This window comes from Daphnia pulicaria, unplaced genomic scaffold (genome assembly GCF_021234035.1).
Source record: "Daphnia pulicaria isolate SC F1-1A unplaced genomic scaffold, SC_F0-13Bv2 h1tg000082l, whole genome shotgun sequence".
NCBI lineage: Eukaryota > Metazoa > Arthropoda > Branchiopoda > Diplostraca > Daphniidae > Daphnia > Daphnia pulicaria.
The window spans coordinates 17501-27500 of record NW_025804794.1 but is presented as its reverse complement, the minus strand read 5'-3'; the positions used below and the strand labels follow the sequence as shown (position 1 = coordinate 27500).

Sequence of the window (10000 nt, the reverse complement as noted above, 5' to 3'; positions counted from 1 at the left end):
TAGATTTTTTCTCTTCGCGCACACCACAGAAGAATCACCGACACACGACTCAACCACAACCACGCCCCGCTACTCATACGATAGATGCAACACATCACGCCCGTCACTAGGTCGGCTTTCGCCTGCGGCTTAGGATCGACTGACTCATGTCCAACCCACTGTTCACATGAAACCCTTCTCCGCGTCAGTCCTCCAGGATCCCTCTGGAGTATTTGCTACTACCACCAAGATCTGCACCGACGGCGGCTCCGGGCAGGCTCACGCCCACAACCCTTCTACGCTCACCGTCCGCGACCCCCCTACTCGTCGGGGCCTCAGCGCCGTCGCTCTCTTCGAGCTGACACGGACGTTATTCGCTCTGCCGACCGACGGCCCGGTATAGGCACGACCGCTATAGCGCCTCCCATTTTAAGGGCTAGTTGCTTCGGCAGGTGAGTTGTTACACACTCCTGAGCGGATTCCGACCTCCATGGCCACCGTCCTGCTGTCTTTAGCAACCAACTCCTTTTCGTGGGATCCGAAATGTGCGTCGTTTAGGCGCCTTAACCGGGCGTTTGGTTCATCCCCCAGCGCCAGTTCTGCTTACCAAAAATGGCCCACTGGCGCTCAGATTCAAATCAATTGCCGCGGGCCTCAATCAAGGAAAAAGGCCGGGCTTCTCACCCATTGAAAGTTTGAGAATAGGTGAGGTCGTTTCGACCCCAAGGCCTCTAATCATTCGCTTTACCGGATGAAACTCCGTTTGTTCTCTTTGCGAGCACCAGCTATCCTGAGGGAAACTTCGGGGGGAACCAGCTACTAGATGGTTCGATAGTCTTTCGCCCCTATACCCAACTCCGACGATCGATTTGCACGTCAGAATCGCTGCGGACCTCCACCAGGGTTTCCCCTGGCTTCGTCCTGGCCAGGCATAGGTCACCATCTTTCGGGTCCCAACGTGTGCGCTCTGGGTTCGTCCGGCCGACTCGACCAAGACCCTTTTAAGGGGGAAAGATCTCGCGAGCATTCGGACGCCCTGGGTTGCGCCCGCTCTGTTCGAGACGGGATCACCCCTCGCGGATGCACCCTCATCGGGGCCGCTTCACTTTCATTGCGCCTCGCGAGTTTAGTTTGATAATTTCTCGACGACTTGCGCACATGTTAGACTCCTTGGTCCGTGTTTCAAGACGGGTCGGGTGGGACCCGACTTCTACTCTCCGCTCTGGGCCTCCACAGGTTGAGCACCGCAACTTTTCTCTTTTTACAAAAAAAAGCTACGACACCTCCCGGGAGGAGACAGGTCACGACCGGGCAGTACTGTTGGGAAACGCCGCGCTCGTCATCGCGGCACCCGCGAAGGTAACCACGAAACATCGCTAACGGACGCCCCGTGTAACAGACACCCAGCTCGGTCGCGGAGTCCTACTAGGCCCCCCACTTGCGGACCTTGGCGTGGCTATTGCGATCGCAGAACGACTTATGCAAGAGAGCCGCCAATTCAGGCAGTCTCCATGCAGCGTTAAGGGCATACAACCAAGTGCCGGGAGCGGGGGAACTTGTTCGACCTTCGAGGGCCCACCCGTTTAACCCCCTGAACGGTTTCACGCACACTTGAACTCTCTCTTCAAAGTTCTTTTCAACTTTCCCCTCGCGGTACTTGTTCGCTATCGGTCTCGTGGCGATATTTAGCCTTAGAAGGAGTTTACCTCCCGCTTAGGGCTGCACGCTCAAGCAACCCGACTCTTGGGAAGGGATCCGATGCACGGTCTCGGCTCGTCTTATCTACGGGCCTGACACCCTCTGTGGGTTGCTCGCCCCGTTATAGATACCGGACAGACGCGCACGATCCTCCCGAACACCACATTCCTCGGCACCCGCTCAACCGGGCGCGAGGTTCGGTGCTGGGCTCATCCCTGTTCGCTCGCCGCTACTAAGGGAATCCTTGTTAGTTTCTTTTCCTCCGCTTACTGATATGCTTAAGTTCAGCGGGTAGTCTCATCTAAACTGAGGTCAGAATGAATTGTTTGTTTTCAAAAGGAGACAACACTTTATCTAGCTCGGCAGACTTTGGCGTTTTAAAGCCGGGAAAGATTGAATAATTGCCGGTTCAAATTTTTTTTTTTCGAAATAAAGCGAGTCTCTCGTTATTCGCAAAAATTAATTTACGAAAAGTGACAGGGCGTCCTGCGGCTTTTTGTATTGAAACAACGCGTCGTGCGCGAACCAAGCTTGCATAACGAGCGGTTAGAGTGAGTGATAATTCGCGGTGGTCGACACTTCGACACGCCCGGCGCACACACACAACTAAACTCGCGTTGAAGCGGTATATCGCGCACACGCAGCCGACACCTTGTTCGAGAAGATGTGTTTATTTCTAAAATTTTTTTTTGAGTTGGCTCAAAAATTTCCCATCTGTTTTGCCATCGAAAAAGGTTTCTTTTGAATAGAGAGGAAAAAAACAAAACAGGGCGAACCTTCTTTTATTTTTCCCCCTTTTTTGTATTTGAGGCATCGCGGACACTTAAGTCGCGCGGCACCCAGACGTTAGAGATTCGGGAGCTTTTATGCGGTCAGGCCGGGTGAAAAATAAATCTCGCCGCGACCCAACATGCAAAACCAAGACTGAAAAAATCTCTGTTCGTTCATCATTCGACCGACCCTCAGTCAGATGTGGCCCGAGCGAGAAGCTGGGCCGCCATTTACGTTCAAGATTTCGATGCTCCATGTGTTCTGCAGTTCGCATGGATTAGCGCACTTTGCTGCGCTCTTCATCGATCCACGAGCCTAGTGATCCACCGTTCAGGGTCGTATATAAAACGACATATTCGTTTTCTTCTCTCTTTTTCTCCAACCCGCCCAAGCAAATGAATGCGAGGGCGGAGAGAGAGAAAGCCAGAAAGAAAATGTTCCGATAAACACTCGTACTAGAATTTGGGTTTAGTGTGTTATTGTGATTTTGAATTCTTCCTACTTCATCGAGAGGGCGAAGGGCAAGCTTAAAAAACATTCGGTTTTCAACGGCATAGTGTCGGGCTTTGGAGTGTTAGTCTATACGACGCACACGCACGCAACCACGAGTATCTACGCCCGAAAAGAACGTCCAGAGTAAAGTCTCACACTTTCGTCCCCCACCGAGAATCAAAAAATCCCGAAGACGAAGAGAGAAACAAAAAAAAAACAATTTCGATTGGGCGTATCCGCTTTAAACCACCGCGCATCAGAGCGCCTGATACCCGTTCAAAATCTTGATGTTTTTTTTTTTTTTTTCCGACTCTCCATCCACCGAGTTTTTATTTTTCAAAGTGTTTGATTTAGGGACTAAGACTTTATAAAATCTCCTTTATTGTTCCTTCGGTACTCGCGGCCCAGGCGGGCTATCGTATTCTTCACTCTACTAACGTCAACACTGTGAGCGCCGCTAAAGGTCGAATGAATCTATAGAGACATTCACCATCGAAGCAGGAAGAATTTGCTCACGGCCATAGACCAAATCGAAAGACTTTGTGTTTTTTTTTGAGCCGAGAGGAAAGAAAAATCAATTTGAAAAGGCGAATCCGCTTTAAACCACCGCGCATCAGAGCGCCTGATACCCGTTCAAAATAAATGATTTTCTTCCGTCAACCCACACATAGTTCATACGATGTCTTACGCCGAAAGACTTTTGATGGGGTTTTTTTTGTTTTGCAACTTTTAGTTGTTTCGTGCTCAACCAAAGCCATATGCGCAAAACATTTGTCTTGTTCGTTTATGATCCTTCCGCAGGTTCACCTACGGAAACCTTGTTACGACTTTTACTTCCTCTAAAGGATCAAGTTCGACCATCTTTCAGTCTCGCCGTTGGTAGGCACCGCACGGGCAGAGATTGCTCCCCACTCGACGGCACCCCGACAAGCCCGTCCGAAGGCCTCACTAAATCATTCAATCGGTAGTAGCGACGGGCGGTGTGTACAAAGGGCAGGGACGTAATCGACGCGGGCTAGTGACCCGCGCCTACTAGGGATTCCTGGTTCATGGGGATCATTGCAGTCCCCAATCCCAACCACGAAGGAGGTTCAGCGGTTACCCGGTCCTTTCGGACAGGGAGAGTGAAACACGCTGATTCCTTCAGTGTAGCGCGCGTGCGGCCCAGGACATCTAAGGGCATCACAGACCTGTTATTGCTCACTGTCACGCGGCTGGACGCCGCTTGTCCCTCTAAGAAGACTGCGTGACGGACGCGAGAGCAGAAGGTATCGCCGGGGATGACGACGACCGAATAACAATAGAGCCAGCCCCCGCGAGACATTCCCGACAAAGCCCCGCCATACCTCATCCGCCAGGCAACCAACCCGTGAAGGCCGTACACCCGACGAACAAAGCACAACGAAACCAAGCCGAGAGATTGCCTCACTAAAGGAACCAGTCCCACCGAGACCCGAATCGCCGCCACCTGATCCCGACGCCTCCGTACTCCCTTCGGTTTCAATTGATAAAACCCGTCACCTATTTAGCAGGCTAGAGTCTCGTTCGTTATCGGAATTAACCAGACAAATCGCTCCACCAACTAAGAACGGCCATGCACCACCACCCACCGAATCAAGAAAGAGCTCTCAATCTGTCAATCCTTCCAGTGTCCGGGCCTGGTGAGGTTTCCCGTGTTGAGTCAAATTAAGCCGCAGGCTCCACTCCTGGTGGTGCCCTTCCGTCAATTCCTTTAAGTTTCAGCTTTGCAACCATACTTCCCCCGGAACCCAAAGACTTTGGTTTCCCGGAAGCTGCCCGTCGAGTCATTGGAGTAACTCCGACGGATTGCTGGTTGGCATCGTTTATGGTTAGAACTAGGGCGGTATCTGATCGCCTTCGAACCTCTAACTTTCGTTCTTGATCAAGGAAAACATTCTTGGCAAATGCCTTCGCTGTTGTTCGTCTTGCGGCGGTCCAAGAATTTCACCTCTGTCGCCGCAGTACGAATGCCCCCGTCCGTCTCTATTGACCATTACCTCGGGTCCAAAAGTAAAAGACCAGCAAAATCGGACCGAGGTCCTATTCCATCATTCCATGCTGCGATATTCAGGCGTTGGGATACACCTGCTTTGAGCACTCTAATTTGTTCAAAGTAAACGTTGCCGGCCGCCCGAGACACCCGGTGAAGGGCACCCCGAACGATTGACTGGGTGGAGCGAATCGAGTCAACTACGACCAAAATTTAAAAAAGAACCCGAAAGAACTTTCCAACTCTGGCCGCAGATACAACAACGACGCACCGACCACCACTCCGGCGATGTTGTCCGACCGTGAAGAGAGTCGGGCTTTGACACCCGGGCTCCCAGAGCGTGAAACGCAACACCCTTGATTCAGAGCGGCGCCGCCCGGCCGAAGACAGACATCCGACTACGAGCTTTTTAACCGCAACAACTTTAATATACGCTATTGGAGCTGGAGTTACCGCGGCTGCTGGCACCAGACTTGCCCTCCAATGGTTCCTCGTTAAAGGATTTAAAGTGTACTCATTCCAATCACGGGGCCTCGGAAGAGTCCCGTATCGTTATTTTTCGTCACTACCTCCCCGTGCCGGGAGTGGGTAATTTGCGCGCCTGCTGCCTTCCTTGGATGTGGTAGCCGTTTCTCAGGCTCCCTCTCCGGAATCGAACCCCGATTCCCCGTTACCCGTTGCAACCATGGTAGGCGCGTAACCTACCATCGACAGTTGATAAGGCAGACATTTGAAAGATACGTCGCCGGCGCGAAGGCCGTGCGATCGGCGTGAAGTTATCCAGAGTCACCAAAATTGGTACGGTGCGCGAGCCCGAAAGCCCGGCCCCGACTGGTTTTGATCTAATAAAAGCACCTCTTCTGCGAGCCCGAAAGCCCGCAGTCGAGGCTCGAGTGCATGTATTAGCTCTAGAATTACCACAGTTATCCAAGTAGGATGGAGTGGATCTAAGGAACCATAACTGATTTATTGAGCCATTCGCGGTTTCGCCGTCTAGCGGCTTGTACTTAGACATGCATGGCTTAATCTTTGAGACAAGCATATGCTACTGGCAGGATCAACCAGGTATTTCGTGTATGTTTGTTTGATATGCATCCGGCGAGTTGCGGGTTTTTATTTCGCCCACGCATCACCAAACACACACCAAATCAACACGTTTTTCGTTTTTTTTCTTTTTCTTCGGAAACTAAAATTTTTGATCGCAACGCCTGGCGTGTCACAGCGAGTCCCAGTGAAGAGAAACACCGATCCGATCCGTTTGTTGGATTTTTTTCATTTCAATTTCCAAAGTCAAAGACCATTCAACGGTCTATGAGCCCAAAGTGAATCGGATTCATTCGACCGGTCTTGATATATTCATCAACTTTTTTTCCCGTATTACGGTTTTCGACGGTCATATGTGGCGTGCTGTATGCTCATAAGTCAAGCCTGCTTTACTAAGCTGACAAGCATACATCTTTTAAATTTTTGTGGGCTCAGAGTTTTATTTTTATTTTTCCACCGCCGAGGCACACTCTCGCATCACCCCGCACGACACACACACACACACACACCTCACCGCTCAACGGTCACACGAGGCAGAATTTTCCGCAAAGACTTTCGAAGAGAAAGAGAAAACTCGGAACAACCGCGGTCAGAGGCCAGCATAGAGGCATCGTATAGAAAGTCATGGGCGGAAAAAAACAAATCATTTCAAGTCGAGACAAGCAACCAGACTACCCCTATAAAAGTGCGCAATTCTTTAAGAGTTCACCGAAGAATGACCGAGATCAAGTATGCACGAAACGAACATATTCCAAGGGCAGCTGAATAAGCGATTCTGCGCCGAAGCGCGAGAAAAGCAAGCGGTACACCGATGGGGATCGTTTTTTTATCGTGTTAGATTCGTTGTTGTCAAGCAAGGATTCTCAAAATGTTTTTTGCATTGCACCCAAGTTTCGTACTGATTACTTGTCGCAGACCGGTGACTGTCAAAAAAAATTTTTTTACGTTTTTTCTTGAGAGGTCACTGCCTACACACAACTCCGGGCGGGCCGTACACTCACAGCCGTTTGAATTCTCCCTTCGTGTGTCATGGCCATAACTGAGCGTACATCTTACCGGGCGCCGAGTTGATCTGGCTTGTTCGATGAACGTTCGGGATACGTACAATCGATATAGCTCCAACCGTAACTCGTTTGTAATTACGCCGGCCATACTCAGCGGGCGCTCAGCTCAGCTCTCGATATCTTCCGTCGAAGGGAAGTTCGTAGTAAAAGAGAGTCAGAGTCGACGCCACATTTTGCGGTCCTCGCATCTCATCCGATTTTTGAATTTTATAGATTTGCCATCACTTCCACCCAATTCTCTCGTATATTTCAATCTCTTGACTTTGTCCGACCGGGCCGTCTTCGCCCCCCTTCAACTCCGTCCATCTCCACTTCTGTGTTCCACACAACGAGCTTCCGTCAAACGGCAAAATGTGAAATATGCGCACGCCGCACGAAATAATTTGAAAGCGTTCTGTTTGGTGGCTTTTTTATTTTTTATCTCTCGGCTCACACACACACACACACATTTCCGCCTGAACGGTAATTTTTTTTGATACGGTGTCAAAAAGTGAAAAGACGCGCACCATTTTCTTTTCTCTTCCGTATCGTCGCTGACGGTAAACGCTGATGGTTATGATGCCGTAAGTTTGGAAGAAAGAATCTTTCCCGTCTTGTCTTGTTACGGTAAAATAACAAAGAACAAGCGTCCGATTTCTCTCACAGACGGCCACAGACAAACCACACGTGCCGAAGAAACGAAACGTCCGAAACCAAAAAAATGTTTGACGCGCGCACCTCTTCTGAACTTTTCGACCAAGAGTCGTTGGATCGAGTGACGAGCTTCTCAGCTGTCGCACCAATCGGTGAAGCGGGCGTTTGAATTCCCGTCCACATCGCGGTTCGGATATATTTTTACATATACCGACCATCGGAAATTTCGAAAACGGTTTTACCGAAGGAATGATATTTCACACACCGACAGCTCATCGAGTTCGTCTCCGTTCAACGGTTTTTTTTTTTAAGACTTTTTGATCGCATGGGGCTAAACTGGTTAGAGCAAAGCCGCGATCCAAGCAGTGAAAAAAAAACAAAGACAGTGCAAGCGCGATCGAACGGAATCGAAACTAAAATCATGTGAAGTGGCGGGCGGAAAGGAGCTCAGCTACGGTGGAAATGAAACTACAACTAACGCCGAACCGGACAACTTCCCATTCTGCGTCTTCGTTTCATTTCCCAAAGCTCCCCGTCGATACCAAAGTTTTTGCGTCGAAGCTACTAAAGAAATTTCGCGCTTTCCTTTTCGCCTCTTTCGCCTTCCCTTCGATATCTATCCAACCACCGGCTTCGACTTTATTTCTTTCACCCGTCTATTCGCCCGATAGTCGACGGTCGGCCATTCTTTGGTATCGGCCAGGCGGACTAACAAGAAGTAAGACTCGTTTGAAAAATTTGGACCGGGCTTTACAATCGCTGCTTGTCGTAATGTCGCAAATTTGAAAAAAATTTTCAATTCGAGAAACCAAACTATTCGACACTTCGAAAATTTTTGGGACTCTGAAAATTTTTCCGAGTTTAGGAATCGAGACCTCTTCTATACTAAGGAAAACCACTAATGTTCCGCCGCATAATGTCTCCGTTTTCCGGCTCATTTTTAGCGATTGGACGGGGACATTGCCCCATCCAACCGCCAGCCGACTTTCAGGAACCGTCGTTTTCAAAGTTGGGACTTAGAAAATTTTCGACGAGTGGGAATTTTTTACGGTCGCAAGTCATCACGACACGCCCGACCAACCCATTTGAGAGCCGCCACGCCTCGACGGTGTGACGGCTTTTTTTCGAATCGACGGGTCTCGCTCACTCCTCTCTCGCGCCGACCAGAGGCCGGGCGAGAGAGTCGTTGCCAAACACCGTCGTCGGAAATGGGAGAATTTGAGTGGGAATTTTTTACGGTCGCGAGTCATCACGACACGCCCGACCAACCCACTTGAGAGCCGCCACGCCTCGACGGTGTGACGGCTTCTCTTTTCGAATCGACGGGTCTCGCTCACTCCTCTCTCGCGCCGACCAGTGGCCGGGCGAGAGAGTCGTTGCCAAACACCGTCGTCGGAAATCGAGAAATTTTCATTTCCATTTCCATTTTTTTTCATCGGCCTTTATACGTCCAAGTCCCGCCAACCACGTCACTACCACGTCGTCGGGACTTAGAAAAATTTTTCAATTTTTCGGACTTAGAAAATTTTTCAACTTTCTTTTTTTCGACAACCTCTTCCCTATATAGGAAAGTAGTGGATGTTCCGGGCAGTAACTGTACGAAAAAGTCGATTTCCGAATTTTTGCCGGACATTCACCTGAGCTCAGGCCGGGCCGCCCGCTCAACTGCCGCCCGGTCACCACCAAAAACCGGTCTTGGAAATTTTAGGACTTAGAAAATTTTTCAACTTTTTCTTTCTCGACAACCTCTTCCCTATATAGGAAAGTAGTGGATGTTCCGGGCAGTAACTGTACGAAAAAGTTGATTTCCGAAATTTTGCCGGGCTTTCACCAGAGCTCAGGCGGGGCTTACCATCACACCCGCCGACCGGTCACCACCAAAAACCGGTCTTGGAAATTTTAGGACTTAGAAATTTTTTCCAACTTTTTTTCTTTCGCTCTTTCTCTCTTTTTCAGCCGTCTTTGCTCGTCCCAGTGCCGCCTATAGCTTCACTATCCATCGTCGGGACTTAGAAAAATTTTTCAATTTTTCGGACTTAGAAAATTTTTTCAATTTTCATTTTCGACAACCTCTTCCCTATATAGGAAAGTAGTGGATGTTCCGGGCAGTAACTGTACGAAAAAGTTGATTTCCGAAATTTTGCCGGACATTCACCTGAGCTCAGGCCGGGCCGCCCGCTCAACTGCCGACCGGTCTCCACCAAAAACCGGTCTTGGAAATTTTAGGACTTAGAAATTTTTTCCAACTTTTTTTCTTTCGCTCTTTCTCTCTTTTTCAGCCGTCTTTGCTCGTCCCAGTGCCGCCTAT

The 10000-nt window shown here is 49.7% G+C and overlaps 3 non-coding genes across 3 annotated transcripts in view; all 3 read right to left on the bottom strand.

Moving 5' to 3' along the window:
- LOC124318936 overlaps positions 1-1992 on the bottom strand; it is a 4574-nt gene extending 2582 nt beyond the window's left edge. Inside the window, exon 1 of the ribosomal RNA XR_006912627.1 lies at positions 1-1992. This exon is cut by the window's left edge and continues 2582 nt beyond it. This is a non-coding gene — a ribosomal RNA (large subunit ribosomal RNA).
- Positions 1993-2633: 641 nt separating this feature from the next.
- Positions 2634-2786, bottom strand: LOC124318938. Its single transcript, XR_006912628.1, has one exon. It is a non-coding gene; the product is annotated as a 5.8S ribosomal RNA (ribosomal RNA).
- A 938-nt stretch (positions 2787-3724) lies between these two features.
- LOC124318941 lies at positions 3725-6019 on the bottom strand. Its single transcript, XR_006912632.1, has one exon. It is a non-coding gene; the product is annotated as a small subunit ribosomal RNA (ribosomal RNA).
- Between the last annotated feature and the right edge of the window lie 3981 nt (positions 6020-10000).